Source organism: Salvelinus namaycush, chromosome 27 (assembly GCF_016432855.1).
Source record: "Salvelinus namaycush isolate Seneca chromosome 27, SaNama_1.0, whole genome shotgun sequence".
In the NCBI taxonomy this organism is placed as follows: Eukaryota; Metazoa; Chordata; class Actinopteri; order Salmoniformes; family Salmonidae; genus Salvelinus; species Salvelinus namaycush.
In genome coordinates, this window is record NC_052333.1 from 19,513,010 (window position 1) to 19,532,211 (window position 19,202).

General features: G+C 42.0%; 1 protein-coding gene across 1 annotated transcript in view; it reads left to right on the plus strand.

Moving 5' to 3' along the window:
- Positions 1–10,068: 10,068 nt before the first annotated feature.
- LOC120022778 (phosphatase and actin regulator 4A-like) overlaps positions 10,069–19,202 on the plus strand; it is a 65,064-nt gene continuing 55,930 nt past the window's right edge. Inside the window, exons 1-3 of the mRNA XM_038966773.1 lie at positions 10,069–10,362; positions 15,576–15,779; positions 16,278–16,376. The gene's annotated coding sequence lies outside the window, so the exon portion shown is untranslated. The remainder of the gene's footprint in view (positions 10,363–15,575; positions 15,780–16,277; positions 16,377–19,202) is intronic.

Genomic DNA, 19,202 nt, shown 5'->3' on the forward strand with positions numbered 1-19,202 from the left:
GTGAATTAGATGAAGATCAGATCAAATTTGATGACTAATTTATGCAGAAATATAGGTAATTCCAAAGGGTTCACATACTTTTTCTTGCCACTGTATGTAAATGAGATATTTCTGTATTTCATTTTCAATAAATATGTTCACTTAGTCGTTATGGGGTATTGTGTGTAGATGGGTGAATCAGTTTTGAATTCAAGCTGCAACACAACAAGATGTGGAATAAGTATGGATACTTTCTGAATACACTCTAAATGATCAAGTGTGATGAATAAAAGCTTTAAATGAAGTTATGGGCAGAAAGACTAATTCAACCTAATATTTTATTGAATCAGATGGCTCATTTATCACTAAACATTTTGAAGTTGCTAATTATTTTAATGACAATTGCATTGGCAAAGTGAGAAAACAACAAACTGTGAGCCATCATATTCGTGCATAAAATACCTAATACTGAAAGAAACGCATTGTCATTTTGAATTTTGTACAGTTAGTATGGGAGAGGTGGAAAAATTATTGTTGTCCATTGATAATGAGAGTGGGAGAGGTGGAAATGTATTATTGTCCATTTATAATGAGAATCCATCTGGTATTGCCAAACTAGATGGAAAGCTACTGAGGATAGAAATGGACAATCCTATTTGCCACATCTTTAATCTGAGCCTGAAGAAACACAAGAGTGTTTGTCCACAGACCTGGAAGGAAAGTGATACCACGGCGCTACCCAAGAATGGCAGAGCACCTTTTACTGGCTCTAACAGCCGACCAATCAGCTTGCTGCCAGTTCTTAGCAAACTGTGAATAATTTAACAATTTACTTTTAGCACGTTTTGCCTTGATGACAGCGTTGCACACGTTTGGCATGCTCTCAACCAGCTTCACCTGGAATGCTTTTCCAACAGTCTTAAAGGAGTTCCCACATATGCAGAGCACTTGTTGGCTGCTTTCCCTTCACTCTGCGGTCCAACTCATCCCAAACCATCTCAAATGGTTTGAACTCGGGTGGCTGTGGAGGCCAGGTCATCTGATGCAGCACTTCGTCACTCTCCTTCTTGGTCAAATAACCCTTACATAGCCTGGAGGTGTGTTGGGTCATTGTCCTGATGAAAAATAAATGATAGTCCCACTAAGTGCAAACCAGACGGGAACGCACATTGCTGCAGAATGCTGTTGTAGCCATGCTGGTTAAGTGTGCCTCGAATTCTAAATAAATCACTGACAGTGTCACCAGCAAAGTATCCCCACACCATCACACCTCCACGCTTCATGGTGGGAACTATACAAGTGGAGATCATCCGTTCACCTACTCTGCATCTCACAAAGACACAGCGGTTGGAACCCAAAAAATTATAATTTGAATCATCAGACCAAAGATTTCTACCGTTCTTTTTTTATTAGTTTTTATTTCACCTTTATTTAACCAGATAGGCCAGTTGAGAACAAGTTCTCATTTACAACTGCAATCTGGTCAAGATAAAGCAAAGCAGTGCGACAAAAACTACAACACAGAGTTACACATAAACAAACGTACAGTCAAATAACACGATAGAAAAACCTATGTACAGCGTGTGCAAATGTAGAAGAGTAGGCAGGTAGGCAATAAATAGGTCATAGAGGCGAAATAATTACAATTTAGCATTAACACTGGAGTGATAGATGTGCAGATGATGATGTGCAAGTAGAAATACTGGGGTGCAAAAGAGCAAGAGGGTAAGTAATAATATGGGGATGAGGTAGTTGGGTGTGCTATTTACAGATTGGCTGTGTACAGGTACAGTGATCGGTAAGCTGCTCTGACAGCTGATGCTTAAAGTTAGAGAGGGAGATATAAGAGTCCAGCTTCAGTGATTTTTGCAATTTGTTCCAATCATTGGCAGCAGAGAACTGGAAGGAAAGGCGGCCATAGGAAGTATTGGCTTTGGGGATGACCAGTGAAATATATCTGCTGGAGAGCTTGCTACGGGTGGGTGTTGCTATGGTGACCAGTGAGCTGAGATAAGGCGGGGCTTTACCTAGCAAAGACTTATAGATGACCTGGAGCCAGTGGGTTTGGTGATGAATATGTAGTGAGGGCTAGCCAACGAGAGCATACAGGTCGCAGTGGTGGGTAGTATATGGGTCTTTGGTGACAAAATGGATGGCACTGTGATAGACTACATCCAGTTTGCTGAGTAGAGTGTTGGAGGCTATTTTGTAGATGACATCGCCAAAGTCAGGGATCGGTAGTATAGTCAGTTTTACGAGGGTATGTTTGGCAGCATGAGTGAAGGAGGCTTTGTTGCAAAATAAGAAGCCAATTCTAGATTTAATTTTGGATTGGAGATGCTTAATGTGAGTCTGGAAGGAGAGTTTACAGTCAAACCAGACACCTAGGTATTTGTCGTTGTCCACATCTTCTAAGTCAGAGCAGTCCAGAGTAGTGATGCTAGTCGGGTGGGAGGGTGCGGGCAGCAATCGGTTAAAGAGCATGCAATTAGTTTTACTTGCATTTAAAAGCAGTTGGAGGCTACGGAATGAGTGTTGTATGGCGTTGAAGCTCATTTGGAGGTTTGTTAGCACAGTGTCCAAAGAAGGGCCAGATGTATACAGAATTGTGTCGTCTGCGTAGAGATGGATCAGAGAATCACCAGCAGCAAGAGCGACATCATTGATGTATACAGAGAACAGAGTCGGCCCGAGAATTGACCCCTGTGGCTCCCTCATAGAGACTGCCAGAGGTCCGGACAACAGGCCCTCCGATTTGACACACTGAACTCTATCTGAGAAGTAGTTGGTGAACCAGGCGAGGCAATCATTTGAGAAACCAAGGCTATTGAGTCTGCCAATAAGAATGCGATAATTGACCGAGTCGAAAGCCTTGGCCAGGTCGATGAATACGGCTGCACAATACTGTCTTTTATAGATGGTGGTTATGATATCGTTTAGGACCTTGAGCGTGGCTGAGGTGCACCCATGATCAGCTCGGAAACCAGATTGCATAGTGGAGATGGAACGGTGGGATTCGAAATAGTCGGTGATCTGTTTGTTAACTTGGCTTTCGAAGATTTTAGAAAGGCAGGGCAGGATGGATATAGGTCTATAACAGTTTGGGTCTAGAGTGTCTACCCCTTTGAAGAGGGGGATGACCGCTGCAGCTTTCCAATCTTTAGGGATCTTAGACGATACAAAAGAGAGGTTGAATGGGCTAGTAATAGGGGTTGCAACTATTTCGGCGGATAATTTTAGAAAGAGAGGGTCCAGATTGTCTAGCCCAGCTGATTTGTTGGGATCCAGATTTTGCAGCTCTTTCAGAACATCAGTTGTCTGGATTTGGGTGAAGAATTAGCGGGGGGGGGGGGGGGGGGGGGGCTGAGATGTTGGCCAGGGTAGGGGTAGACAGGTGGAAAGCATGGCCAGCCGTAGAAAAATGCTTATTGAAATTCTCGATTATCGTAGATTCGTAGATTTATCGGTGGTGACAGTGTTTCCTATCCTCAGTGCAGTGGGCAGCTGAGAGGAGGTGCTCTTATTCTCCATGGACTTTACAGTGTCCCAAAACATTTTGGAATTAGTGCTTCTAATGTTAACATGCATGAAACCAATGCTTTTATGGTTACAGAAGTCAACAAATGAGAGCGCCTGGGGAACGGGAGTGATGCTGGGCCTGGGTTAACCTCTACATCACCAGAGGAGCAGAGGAGGAGTAGGATAAGGGTACGGCTAAGGCTATAAGATCTGGTCGTCTAGTGCTTTCGGAACAGAGAGTAAAAGGAGCAGATTTCTGGGTGCAGAAGAATAGATTCATGGCATAATGTACAGACAAGGGTATGGTAGGATGTGAGCACAGTGGAGGTAAGGCATTGAGTGACGATGAGAGAGGTTTTGTCTCTAGAGGGACCATTTAAGCCAGGTGCGGTCACCACATGTGTGGGGGGTGGAACAAAAGGGCTAGCGAAGGCATATTGAGCACGGCTGGAGGCTCTACAGTGAAATAAGACAATAATCACTAACCAAAGCAGCAATAGGTAAGGCATATTTACATTAGGGAGAGGCATGTGTAGCCGAGTGATCATAGGGTCCAGTGAGTAGCTAAGCGAGCTGGAGACACGCTGATTCAGACAGCTAGCAGGTCGGGGTTGGCAGGCTAACAGATGGGCCTCAGGGGGACGTCGCAATGGAAGAGCCTTTTGAAAGCCGAAGAACACCATCCCAACCATGAAGCAAGGGGGTGGCATCATCATGTTGTGGGGGTGCTTTGCTGCAGGAGGGACTGGTGCACTTCACAAAATACGGTGGGGCAAAAAAGTATTTAGTCAGCGACCAATTGTGCAAGTTCTCCCACTTAAAAAGATGAGAGAGGCCTGTAATTTTCATCATAGGTACACTTCAACTATGACAGATAAAATGAGAAAAAAAATCCAGAAAATCACATTGTAGGATTTTTAATGAATTTATTTGCAAATTATGGTGGAAAATAAGTATTTGGTCAATAACAAAAGTTTATCTCAATACTTTGTTATATACCCTCTGTTGGCAATGACAGAGGTCAAACGTTTTCTGTAAGTCTTCACAAGGTTTTCACACACTGTTGCTGGTATTTTGGCCCATTCCTCCATGCAGATCTCCTCTAGAGCAGTGATGTTTTGGGGCTGTTGCTGGGCAACACGGACTTTCAACTCCCTCCAAAGATTTTCTATGGGGTTGAGATCTGGAGACTGGCTAGGCCACTCCAGGACCTTGAAATGCTTCTTACGAAGCCACTCCTTCGTTGCCCGGGCGGTGTGTTTGGGATCATTGTCATGCTGAAAGACCCAGCCACGTTTCATCTTCAATGCCCTTGCTGATGGAAGGAGGTTTTCACTCAAAATCTCACGATACATGGCCCCATTCATTCTTTCCTTTACACGGATCAGTCGTCCTGGTCCCTTTGCAGAAAAACAGCCCCAAAGCATGATGTTTCCACCCCCATGCTTCACAGTAGGTATGGTGTTCTTTGGATGCAACTCAGCATTCTTTGTCCTCCAAACACGACGAGTTGAGTTTTTACCAAAAAAATATATTTTGGTTTCATCTGACCATATGACATTCTCCCAATCTTCTTCTGGATCATCCAAATGCTCTCTAGCAAACTTCAGACGGGCCTGGACATGTACTGGCTTAAGCAGGGGGACACGTCTGGCACTGCAGGATTTGAGTCCCTGGCGGCGTAGTGTGTTACTGATGGTAGGCTTTGTTACTTTGGTCCCAGCTCTCTGCAGGTCATTCACTAGGTCCCCCCGTGTGGTTCTGGGATTTTTGCTCACCGTTCTTGTGATCATTTTGACCCCACGGGGTGAGATCTTGCGTGGAGCCCCAGATCGAGGGAGATTATCAGTGGTCTTGTATGTCTTCCATTTCCTAATAATTGCTCCCACAGTTGATTTCTTCAAACCAAGCTGCTTACCTATTGCAGATTCCGTCTTCCCAGCCTGGTGCATGTCTACAATTTTGTTTCTGGTGTCCTTTGACAGCTCTTTGGTCTTGGCCATAGTGGAGTTTGGAGTGTGACTGTTTGAGGTTGTGGACAGGTGTCTTTTATACTGATAACAAGTTCAAACAGGTGCCATTAATACAGGTAACGAGTGGAGGACAGAGGAGCCTCTTAAAGAAGAAGTTACAGGTCTGTGAGAGCCAGAAATCTTGCTTGTTTGTAGGTGACCAAATACTTATTTTCCACCATCATTTGCAAATAAATTCATAAAAAATCCTACAATGTGATTTTCTGGATTTTTTTTCTCATTTTGTCTGTCATATTTGAAGTGTACCTATGATGAAAATTACAGGCCTCTCTCATCTTTTTAAGTGGGAAAACTTGCACAATTGGTGGCTGACTAAATACTTTTTTGCCCCACTGTAGATGGCATCATGAGGCAGGAAAATTATGTGGATAAATTGAAGCAACATCTCAAGACATCCGTCAGGAAGTTAAAGCTTGATCGCAAATGAGTCTTCCAAATGGACAATGACCCCAAGCATACTTCCAAAGTTGTGGCAAAATGGCTTAAGGACAACAAAGTCAAGGTATTGGAGTGGCCATCACAAAGCCCTGACCTCAATCCTATAGAAAATTTGTGGGCAGAACTGAAAAAGCGTGTGCGAGCAAGGTGGCCTACAACCCTGACTCATTTACACCTGCTCTGTCAGGAGGAATGGGCCAAAATTCACCCAACTTATTGTGGGAAGCTTGTGGAAGGCTACCCGAAACGTTTGACCCAAGTTAAACAATTTAAAGACAATTCTACCAAATACTAATTGAGTGTATGTAAACTTCTGACCCACTTGGAATGTGATGAAAGAAATAAAAGCTGAAATAAATTATTCTCTCTACTACTTTTCTGACATTTCACATTCTTAAAATAAAGTGTTGATCCTAACTGACCTAAGATGGAATTTTTACAAGGATTAAGTATCAGGAATTGTGAAAAACTGAGTTTAAATATATTTGTCTAAGGTGTATGTAAGCTTCCGACTTCAACTGTTTCTAATCAACGCAAAATTGACATAATTGACTTTTTTTCTTAAAAAGCCAGCTAATTAATTTCCAGTAATATTGCTCCTGTCTGTCTGTGTGGAGTGCACATTTTTCTATCAGTCCATGTGTAGCCTGTTGATGTGATAACTGTCTTGTGGGTTGACAGAAACACTTTCCCCAAAACCTTCTCAGTTAAATGTTAACTGCAAAGTAGGCTTAACTGGCAGAAGTACAGTATATCATGAGTAAGTTTATAATTTGTATATATTATTTGCTAATTGCTAACTTTGCCATGAAATGAGCAGCAGCAGTACAGAACCATCTCTAGACCGGCAGAGTAAAACAGCATATTACTCACTCGCTAGATGTGCAATTAAAGGAGAATTACACCCCCAAAAAATATTTTTTAAAAGCAAGATTTTTTATTTTTTATTTTACTGGGCCCGCTTTAAGTTGTTTACTCACCATTATTTTACCAGGTATATTGACAGAACACTTTCTCTTGTACACTGAGGTCCCGTGAAAGAGTTGCAGGGGAGAGGAGAAGAAAAGACCGTGCCTATTTGAAAGCTAGACCAAAATTTTTATTTTTTCTTAAGTAGCTCTGATGCTAGAAAAGATTGGAGACCACTGGTAAAGATCCATACATACAAGGAGCGCACTTCCATCTCAAATGACCCAGGCAAACAGCAAAATCAGCTTTAAAAAACAAATTAAATAACCCCTCACAGCTCAGGGGTTCTCAAACTGTTTGACCCCTTTTGTGACAGAAAATTAATCAGGGGCCGCCTCATAACTCGAGTGAGACACAAATTGCATACAAGAAGTTTTACTATGACTTCAGCAGTGCATGGCCGAACAAACCAAGTCTCGGGCTCTGGGAAGGAACATTTTAAAAGACCATCTCTTGGCATCAGAGAGAAGATTTTGCCATTCTCAAGCTATTTTCCTGCAATTCCACACGCCTCTGATTGGGTAAAAAGGGGTTTGGCCTGGAGAAATGTAACCACTCTCAAATTCATAGACAGAGCTAGGACTGACAATCCATGATATCAACAGTATAGTTTTAACAATGTTTTGAGGCTATACAGTGTTTGTTTACATTTACATTGGATACAAACATTGGAGTAAAACAAGCTTTTATTTTGGGTTCTGATGGGGTACAACAATTGAACTAAGCTCATGAGGCCTTTGTAAGTTATATTCTTCAAGAATCAATGGGTATATCAGGGTATTCCATACCAAAAATGTATGTAGCAAATAAGGATTGAAGCTTTAAACTACAGAAATGTAAAAAAAAAATGTATGTAAAAAAAAAAAAAAAACATCTGGGGGAATAAAATACATATTTTAAGTTGAAAAATGTATAATTGGTGGAGCACTATGGATACCAATATTCATGTTTGCCTCCCAGGCCAACGTTTTTAAATAGCGAACACATTTGTTTTCAGCAGTTTTATTTCCATGATTGATGCTGTAAAAACAGGAAATCAGCTTTCTATTAATTTTAATTTTGGAAATCTGTTCCCAAGTATTCCCATCCATAATAGAGAGACACTTCGTATACAAATGTAAGAAAGGTTTGAAATGATTATGTTTTAGTGAAATATTATATATGTTTTGCCTTCTTGCTATCAATTTGCAGTTTGCAAATGATTTGCAATTATATTCCAGCCCCCCGACCATCCACAGAAGAGAAAAAACATCCTACAGCTGAGTCTAGTTGATTATCCTGGATGTACAGTATGTTTCCATTTGTAGATGAATTGCTTGTAATTAGGGTTTGGAACTGAAATTATTTTCCAATCGTTCTGTTCCGAACAGAACCCCTTATTTCTAAATTCGGTTCCAGTGTTCCCGACCAACATTATAAAGTAACGGTTTATATAATTCCTTTTCATTCTTTTTTTAAAAAACTTTTGAAATCAACATTTTTTTTAGATTTAGCTCATTATTTTACTTCAACATTTAGAACATGTTTAATTGGTCAGTTAGGCTATTCCTAGCATCATAATTTCACTGAATTACAAAATGATATACTAGATTTGATATACAATTTTTGGAACATAAAATAACATTATTAACCAGTTCTCAAGATTTGAAAATAACGGTTCTGTTCCGGGAACACTATAGATCGCTTTTTTTCCCGGTTCTGGTTCCGTTCGTCAAAAATTGTTGTTCTATGTCCAGCTTTCGGTTCTGTTCCCTGATTGGTTGTAATTACCATGTTGACTGTACAATCTACACACACAATGCATAGTCCGGGTAGCCATTTGATTAGCTGCTCAGGAGTCTTATGACTTGGGGGTAAAAGCTGTTGAGAAGCCTTTTGGTCCTAGACTTGGCGCTCCTTTAACGCTTGCCATGCAGTAGCAGAGAGAACAGTCTATGACTGGGGTGGCTGGAGTCTGATATAAAGGTCCTGGATGGCAGGCAGCTTAGCCCCAGTGATGTACTGGGCCACACGCATTATCCTCTGTAGTGCCTTGCAGTCAGAGGCTGAGCAGTTGCTGTACAAGGCAGTGATGCAACCAGTCAGGATGCTCTCGATGTTGCAGCTGTAGAACCTTTTAAGGGTCTGAGGACACATGCCAGATCTTTTTAGTTTCCTGAGGGGGAATAGGCTTTGTTGTGTGTCACTAGTTCGAGCCTAGGCGATTGGGACAGAGGAGGAAGCAAATATGTTAGCAGCACAATGCCGTCTGTCACACCACATGCACACGTATGCCACTTCTTTTTTTGGAGAGTAGATAAGACATATCAGATGGTACATCTGTATTTTTTTTGCTGTATAATAAATACATTTGTTGCTCTATAATAAATAGCCAAGCATTTTTTGCTGTATAATAAATAGCCAAGCCTTTTTGTGAAATAGCACAAAGGTCTTTATGATCTCTTTATACTCTCAATGTTTACGTCCCAAACGGCACCCTAGTCCCTATATAGTACACTACTGCTGAGCAGGGCTTTCTTTCTTTCTTTCTTTCCCTCCCTCCCTCCCTCCCTCCCTCCCTCCCTCCCTCCCTCCCTCCCTCCCTCCCTCCCTCCCTCCCTCCCTCCCTCCATCTCTTGATTCCCTCTGCCAGATCGTACTGGTGTTTCTAAATAATCCAGTAAGTGACAGCACAAGTAAGGTGTGGCCTTACCTTTACCCTGCAATTTGACATAATGACCAGCAGAGATCAGCATACTCACATTTTTGACATAGTCCTGCAGCTGCACAACAAGCATTAGTGTAACTTCAGCAATGCAATCATACCACAATAAGATTAACATGGCATGATCGGTTAATTGCACACAAGGTTCAACCGAAATTTGCCTTCCGCTTTTAATCAACCCACTCCGAAATACACGTTCAGTACGAGTCAAACGTTTGGATACACCCACTCATTCAAGGGTTTTTCTTAATTTTACTATTTTCTACATTGTAGAATAACAGTGAAGACATCAACACTATGAAATAACACACCTGGAATCATGTTTAACACTTTTTGGGTAACTACATGATTCCATATGTGTTATTTCTCGTAATTGCAAAGGTGGAGCGCTTCATCTTGCACCTTCAGTGCGCCTGTGCGAACTAATCTCCGTACACCTTCGACAGCGATTTCTGAGCACTGTATTCAAATTGTTAGTTAGCTAGCTACGCAAGCTAATATTTATCTAAGCAGTGTAGCTATGTACAAATGAAAATGTATAGAATATAGTAACCTGATAATAGTTGTTACCTAGGTTTTGGCACTATTGGTAGCTAAATTAGCTGGTTAGTTTAGCTAGTTCCGTCTGGCTTCAGTTGTGTGATTGAACGACGTAGCCAGCTAACAAGGGATTTAAAGTCGAGCGAAGCAGGAAGCAGCTTTTGGAGGACTATTTCAAAGGTAAGTGCAGCTAACGTCAGCTATTATATCTTATTTCTCAAGATACACAACTGTCTCAGTGAGAATGTACATGTATTGTGTTCATTGTTAGTTAATGAAAGTTGTTAACTGGTTAGCGAATATATAACTACACTAGTGATTAATTAGCCAGAACTCTGAAAACTAGCCACCTGTTGCTACCTAGAGCAAGCTAACGTTAGCTATTTGGCTTGTAGACTAGCTACAACACAGTCCAAGGGTTTATCACATCACTTGTTTGGTATCAATAAGCTAGCTAGTTTTGTCATTAACTTTATAGTTCCAAGTAAATGTTTATTCCGTCTGATTAAATGTTCCTATTTTAGTTAACCAGCTAGCTAGCTGATAAGCTAGTGCAACTAGATAGCTATCCAGGGAGGTCAGGTGCAGTGCACAACCCCATATTCCATAAGACGTTTGGCTATTCTTTTGTGCCACTATAACGTTACATGACATAGTATTTAGTCGGCAAAATGTTGGTTAAATTGATGGTACGTTATTTAGTTGGCACATGAGTTATTTCTGTTTGGTGATAGACACAGTCAGTGCCCTGCTGGTTTGGCCCCCTGCAATGCCAAGTGCCAGAACAACAATATTGTGTACAGAATTCAAGGTAATTGAAGTAGACTTGACTTTAACCACAATTTCAGACTACATTTCCATTTGTATGCCATCAAATAGGCTAAAAAGCAGTTCAGCAGACACGCAAAAGTACCAACAAGGCATTTTTAAATAGGCTAGATCTATTTTGTCTAGTACAGTCATCAGTTGGATTGTTTTCAGGACATTATGTGTCAACAAAAAAACCTGTAGATAGACCCATACAGTAACCTTGCTTCGTCCAGTAACAAGCCATTGTTTACAGATTGCTCGTTGCGGACGATTCCGTAGCTTAGCATCCTTGATCAACCTATACTATTGTCCCACTTATCAAATTTTATTGGTCACATACACATGGTTAGCAGATGTTAATGCGAGTGTAGCGAAATGCTTGTGCTTCTAGTTCCGACAGTGCAGTAATATCTATCAAGTAATCTAACAAATTCACAAGGACAACATTATACACACAAATGTAAAGTGATGAATAAGAATATGTAAATATATGGATGAGCGATGGCTGGGTGGCATAGGCAAGATGCAGTAGATGGTATAGAATACAGTATATACATATGATATGAGTAATGTAGGATATGTAGACATTATTAAAGTGGTGTTATTTAAAGTGAATAGTGATACATTTGTTAAATACATTTATTAAATGTATTAAAGTGGCCAGAGATTTGAGTCTGTATGTTGACAGCAGCCACTCTGTGTTAGTGATGGCTGTTTAACAGTCTGATGGCCTTGAGATAAGTATTTTTCAGTCTTTCGGTCCCAGCTTTGATGCACATGTACTGACCTCGCCTTCTGGATGATAGCGGGGTGAACAGGCAGTGGCTTGGGTGGTTGTTGTCCTTGATGATCTTTTTGGCCTTCCTGTGACATTGGGTGCTGTAGGTGTCCTGGAGGGCAGGTAGTTTGCCCCCGGTGATGTGTTGTGCAGACCGCACTACCCTCTGGAGAGCCTTGCGGTTGTGGGCAGAGCAGTTGCCGTACTAGGCGGTGATACAGCCCGACAGGATGCTCCCGATTGTGCATCTGCAAAAGTTTGAGTGTTTTAGGTGACAAGCCAAATTTCTTCAGCCTCCTGAGGTTGAAGAGGCGCTCTTGCGCCTTCTTCACCACGCTGTCTGTGTGTGTGGACCATTTTAGTTTGTCTGTGATGTGTACATCCAGGAACTTAACTTTCCACCTTCTCCACTACTGTCCCGTTGATGTGGTTATGGGTGTGCTCCCTCTGTTTCCTGAAATCTTGTTTTGTTGACTTTGAGTGAGAGGTTATTTTCCTTACACCACACTCCGAGGGCCCTCACCTTCTCCCTGCAGGCCATCTCATCGTTGTTGGTAATCAAGCCTACCACTGTAGTGTTGTCTGCAAACTTGATGATTGAGTTTGAGGCGTGCATGGCCACGCAGTCATGGGTGAACAGGGAGTACAGGAGAGGGCTGAGAACGCACCCTTGTGGGGCCCCAGTGTTGAGGATCGGTGGGGTGGAGATGTTGTTTCCTACCCTCACCACCTGGGGGCGGCCTGTCAAAGTCCAGTACCCAGTTGCACAGGGCGGGGTCGAGACCCGTGGTCTCGATCTTAATGATGAGTTTGGAGGGTACTATGGTATTAAATGCTGAGCTGTAGTCAATGAACAGCATTCTTACGTAGGTATACCTCTTGTCCAGATGAGATAAGGCAGTGTGCTGGTGATTGTGTCATCTGTGGACTTATTGTGGGGGATGTAAGCAAATTGGAGTGGGTCTAGGGTATCAGGTAGGGTGGAGGTGATATGATCCTTGACTTGTCTCTCAAAGCACTTCATGATAACAGAAGTCAGTTGAGCAGTGAATTTCATTTAGTTCAGTTACCTTAGCCACCATTGTTCCTGTTCCCAAGAAAGCTATCTTGAAGCATGTGGGCCCAGCAGACTGGGATAGGGATTGATTGAATATGTCTGTAAACGCCAGCCAGCTGGTCTGCGCATGCTCTGAGGACGTGGCTAGGGATGCCCTCTGGGCCAGCAGCCTTGCGAGGGTTAACACGTTTAAATGTTTTACTCACGTTGGCCATGGTGAAGGAGAGCCCACAGGCTTTGGTAGCGGGCCATGTCAGTAGCACTGTGTTGTCCTCAATGCGAGCAAGGAGGTTGTTTAATTTGTCTTGGAGCAAGACGTCGATGTCCGCGACGGGGCTGGTTTTCTTTTTGTAATCTGTGATTGACTGTAGACCCTGCCACATACGTCTTGTGTTTGAGCCGTTGAATTGCAACTGTACTTTGTCTCTATACTGACGCTTTGCTTGTTTGATTGCCTTGCGGAGGGAATGGCTACACTGTTTGTATTCGGTCATGTTTCCAGTCACCTTGCCATGATTAACCTCTCTGGGATATGTGGAACGCTAGGGCACCAAATTCAAAACAACAGAAATCCCATAATTAAAATTCCTCAAACATACAAGTATTTTACACCATTTTAAAGAAAGTTTTTGTAAATCCAGCCACAGTGTCCGATTTCAAATAGGCTTTATGGCGAAAGCACATGAAACGATTATGTTAGGTCAGCGCCTAGTCACAGAAAACCATACAGCCATTTTCCAGCCAAGGATAGCCCTCACAAAAGCCAGAAATAGCGATTAAATTAATCACTAACCTTTGATCTTCATCAGATGGCACTCACAGGACTTCATGTTACACAATAAATGTGTGTTTTGTTCGATAAAGTTAATCTTTGTCCAAAAACCTAATTTGAAATTGGTGTGTTATGGTCAGAAATGCATTGTCTCAAACAAACATCTGGTGAAAGTGCAGAGAGCAACATCAAATTACAGAAATACTCATGATAAAAGATACAAGTGTTTTGCATGGAAATATAGATAAACTTCTCCTTAATGCAACCGCTGTGTCAGATTTCAAAAACTCTTTACGGCGAAAGCACACCTTGCGTTTATGTTTGGTCAGCGCCAAGTCACAGAAAAACATACAGCCATTTTCCAAAGAAGGAGAGGTGTCACAAAAGTCAGAAATGTCATTATAAAAATTCACTTACCTTTGATGATCTTCATCAGAATGCACTTCCAGGAATCCCAGTTCCACAAATGTTTGTTTTGTTCGATAAAGTCCATAATTTATGTCCAAATACCTTTTTGTTTGCGCTTTTAGTTCACAAATCCAAACTCAGGAGGCATATTACAGTTCGTAGGAACATGTCAAACGATGTATAGAATCAATCTTTAGGATGTTTTTATCATAAATCTTCAATAATGTTTCAACCCGAGAATTCCTTTGTCTTTAGAAATGCAATGGAACGCAGCTAACTCTCATGGGTGCGCGCGAGACTGAGCTCATGGCATTCTGCCAGACATCTGGTTGAAACAGCGCTCATTCTCTCCCCCTTCACAGTAGAAGCCTCAAACAAGGTTCTAAAGACTGTTGACACCTAGTGGAAGCCTTAGGACGTGCAATATGACCCCATAGACACTGTATATTCAATAGGCAATGACTTGAAAAATTACAAACCTCAAATTTCCCACTTCCTGGTTGGATTTTTTCTCAGGTTTTTGCCTGCCATATGAGTTCTGTTATACTCACAGACATCATTCAAACAGTTTTATAAACTTCAGAGTGTTTTCTATCCAAATCTACTAATTATATTCATATTCTAGCGTTTGGGGCTGAGTAGCAGGCAGTTTACTCTGGGCACCTTATTATCCAAGCTACTCAATTATCCAAGCTACTCCTTATTATCCAAGCTACTCGAAGGTTTTTAATAGTCACAGTGGGTACAACATCACCGATGCACTTGCTAATAAACTCGCTGACCGGGTCAGCGTATACGTCAATGTTGTTGTCAGAGAATACCCGGAACATATCCCAGTCCACGTGATCGGCGCAATCTTGAAGCAGGGAATCCGATTTGTCAGACCAGCGTTGGATAGACCTGAGCACGGACGTTTCCTGTTTTAGTTTCTGTCCACGGGCTGGGAGCAACTAAATGGAGTCATGGTCAGATTTGCCGAAAGGAGGGCGGGGGAGGACTTTGTATGCATCGCAGAAGTTAGAGTAGCAATGGTCCAGAATGCTACCAGCTCGTGTCGCGCATTCGATATTCTGATAGAATTCAGGAAGCCTTGTTCTCAGATTAGCTTTGTTAAAATCCCCAGCTACAATAAATGCAGCCTCAGGATATATGGTTTCCAGTTTACATAGAGTCCAGTCAAGTTATTTTAGGGCCATCGCGGTATCTGCTTGGGGGGTGTACACAGCTGTGACTATAATCGAAGAGAATTCTCTTGGTAGATAATGTGGTCGGCATTTGATTGTAAGGAATTCTAGGTCCGGTGAACAAAAGGATTTGAGTTCCTGTATGTTATGATTTCACCATGAGCTGCTAATCATAATGCATACATCCCCACCCTTCTTACCAGAGAGATGTTTGTTTCTGTCGGCGCGATGCGTGAAGAAACCGGGTGGCAGTACCGACTCTGACAACATATCCCGAGTGAGCCATGTTTCCGTGAAACACAGAATGTTTCAATCTCTGATGTCTCTCTGGATGCCAACTCGTGCCCTAATTTCGTCCACCTTGTTGTCCACCTTGTTGTTTAGAGATTGGACATTGGCGAGTAATATGCTCGGAAGCGGTGGATGGTGTGCTCGCCTTCTGAGTCTGACAAGTAGGCCGCTCCGTCAGCCTCTCCTGTGGTGACCGCGTTGTTTTGGGTCGGCCTCTGGGATTAGATCCTACGTCCAGGGTGGAGGTCCGAACAAAGGATCCGCTTCGGGAAAGTCTTATTCCTGGTCTTAATGTTGGTAAGTTGACGTCGCTTTTATATCCAGTAGTTCTTCCCGGCTGTATGTAATAAGACTTGAGATTTTCTGGGCTAACAATGTCAGAAATAATACATAAAAAAAACAAATGACTGCATAGTATCCTAAGAACTTGAAGCGAGGCGACCATCTCTGTTGGTACCAGTGAATGCACTAACAGTATGTTGCTCTGTATTACAGTATCTGCTAAATTACTTAAATGTTGGGTTGAATGTTGTCTTCACTATCAAATAAGAGTTTAAACACCATTTTTATCCAGGGTCACCTGTAGAGATTACGAGGTAGCTAAGTTTCGTGTGATTGCGTGGTCTAGAATGGACTACAATGGCAGCCCACAGGTGGAAAATGGGAGACCCTGGATAAAAACCTTATATGGTAGCGAATGACACATTCAACCCAACGAATCGTAAGTATTGTTCCTAGAAATATTAGATATGCCACTGTTAACGGGAAACCGTTATTTTTTGTGAAACCGAATAGGTTAGGTTGATCCTGGATGCCAGGCTACGGAACCTTCCGCTACAAGACATATGTAAACAATGGCTCGTTGCCGGACGAAGCATACCGTAGCCCTTGGAGGTAGGCTCTTTTTCATAAGCCCCATCTGGATGAACTACAATTTAGTTTCACTGTTTTACAAATACTTGCAACTTGAGCAATGTCTCATTCAGCAGCATTATTATTAGTCTCAAGTTTAATAAGCCTATGCCTTGTTCGGTTTCATCTCTCTGGTTTCATTATGCTTGTGATTTGAAACAGAAAGAGACTGCGTGTGTATCAATGTAAATCATGTCACTGGGCGTTTAGTTTCCACAAATTTATAGAGTAGAGGAGCAAATACTTCTCAGGCATTCCATTGCATTCATTTTCTGCTTGTTCCAACAAGTGTCCATTGCCTTCAGTGCTGACTGGAGGTGGGAAAAAGCTCTGTAGCATAGGATACCTCAAGGTTTGTCTGACTTGTCAGGTTCTTCTAGAGAGAAGATGAAAGAAAGGGATTGTTTTACTACAGTTTTATCATATTGTCGGTCGTTTTAAAGGTAAGGCTTGGTTTCTTTCTATAGGCTGCTTTAACACTGCCCTGCAAAAGGTGATGGAAGTCTAGTCTGGGTTCAAGTCCATGGTTTTAGGGAAGAGATTGGAATGTAATTTTTCTGAACAGAAAATTACCGAGTTCTTCGCTTTCCAATTCAGTCCCTGTCATCCATCACATCTAGGCTACCCGATAATAATCCTTAAGTTAGTTAATAATTGTTTGAAATGGAAAGTTAATGATATGTGTTTTATTATTATTGTTTCAGACCTATAATGATTATTGCACTGCTGTCAGTAGGCTATATGAAAAATTTAGACCAAGGCCTTACCCCCCCAACTCTGTGTGGACATGGCCAGTGCTGCAGAATTAACTTGACACAATGGGTGATTGTTGCCCACCCAGCATTATGCTTTACTCTGCTCTAGGAACAAGCCGTTTAATAAGATGTCAGGGAGTACAGAACAGGCTGCACTGGTTGTCGCTCTCTACAATATTTCTGAAAGCTATCACACAATTAAAGTGGAGAGCAGCTGATTTAGCACCAGAAGGCATTTTATGTAGGCATTTTTAGCCTTATGCAGTTATTGCCCTCCTACAGTTCATGCATTACTAATCTATAGCCTAATAAGTAATACATTAATAATTTGGCGGGTGCTTATATTTGTCCTATCACACAAATGTGTATTATACGTATGTGTGAGTTGGAAATGTTTTTTGCATATTACAACTACCTCTGAGACGCCCTCGGAGAGTTGGGTCCCGGCCAGGGTCTGGCATTATCAACGGCGTCCCTGAGGCAAACCTATGTTTAGGTGCCTTGCTCAAGGGCACATCAACAGATAACCTTGTCTGCCTAGGGATTCAAACTAGCGTCCTTTCATTAACTGGCCCAGTGCTCTAACCGCTAGGTTACCTGCCGCCCATGTAGGCTAGGTATTTATGTAATTGGCACAGTCAAGGGAGCACCCACACCGTCACACGTGCTTTCATTTCAGTGAAAGTACATACAATACTCTTGCTTGATCACCTTACCAAACCTGGAAATCTGGCCTTCTGTGTTACTTTATTCCTTTCTGTGTAATTTGTTGGTTTCCTGAGGCAAGAGAGGACTCTAAAACAGTCACTCATGTATGCAAACAAAATACCAGTAAGCACAGAGACAGGTCGTCACCTGCTCTGCTCGCTTACCCTTTGACGCAATGTAAAATGGCGGTAGACAAAGGGGGGTGTGTGTGTGTGTAACTATCTGTTGCTTTTTCAAGTGTTCAGGCCAGGACCTGTTGTGGTGTATTATGGAGCCCCCCCTCCCCCTTGCCCTCAGAACAGCCTCAATTCGTCGGGCATGGACTCGAAAAGTTGTCAAGTCTTCCACAGGGATGCTGGCCATGTTGACCCCAATGCTTCCCACAGTTGTCAAGTTGGCTGGATGTCCTTTGGGTGGTGGACCATTCTTGATACACACTGGAAGCTGTTGAGTGTGAAAAACCCAGCTGTGTTGCAGTTCTTCAAACAAACCAGTGTGCATGGCACCTACTACCATAACCTGTTCAAAGGCACTTTAATCTTTTCTTGCCCATTCACCCTCTGAATGGCACACATACACTATCCATGTTTCAATTGTCTCAAGGCTTAAAAATCATTCTTTAACTTGTCTCTTCCCCTTCATCTACACTGATTTTGAAGTGGATTTAACTTCTCTTGGGTAGGGGGCAGCATTCGGAATTTTGGATGAAAAGCATGCCCAAATTAAACTGCCAGCTACTCATCCCCAGAAGATAAGATATGCATATTATTAGTATATTTAGATAGAAAACACTGAAGTTTCTAAAACTGTTTGAATCATGTCTGTGAGTATAACAGAACTTATTTAGCAGGCGAAACCCCGAGGACAAACCATTCAGATTTTTTTTCTTTTTTGAGGTCACTCTCTTTTCAATGATTTTTCATTGGGAAATCAGATTTCTAAGGGACCTTCTTGCAGTTCCTACCGCTTCCACTGGATGTCAACAGTCTAGAAATTGGTTGAGGTTATTCCTTTGTGTAATGAAGAAATACGGCCATCTTGAAGGAGGGTCACTCGAAGTGTCCTGTTTGTTAGAAGTGCATGACCAGAAAGTTAGCTACAGTTGGTTTTAATCCTGTATTGAACATAGATCATCCCGTCTTCAATTTGATCTATTATTTACGTAAAAAAAATACCTGAAGTTGTATTACAAAACTAGTTCGAAATATTTTGGCAAAGTTTACAGGTAACTTTTGAGATATTTTGTAGTCACGTTTCACAATTTGGAACCGGTGTTTTTCTGGATCAAACGCGCCAAATAAATGGACATTTTGGATATATATCGACGGAATTAATCGAACAAAAG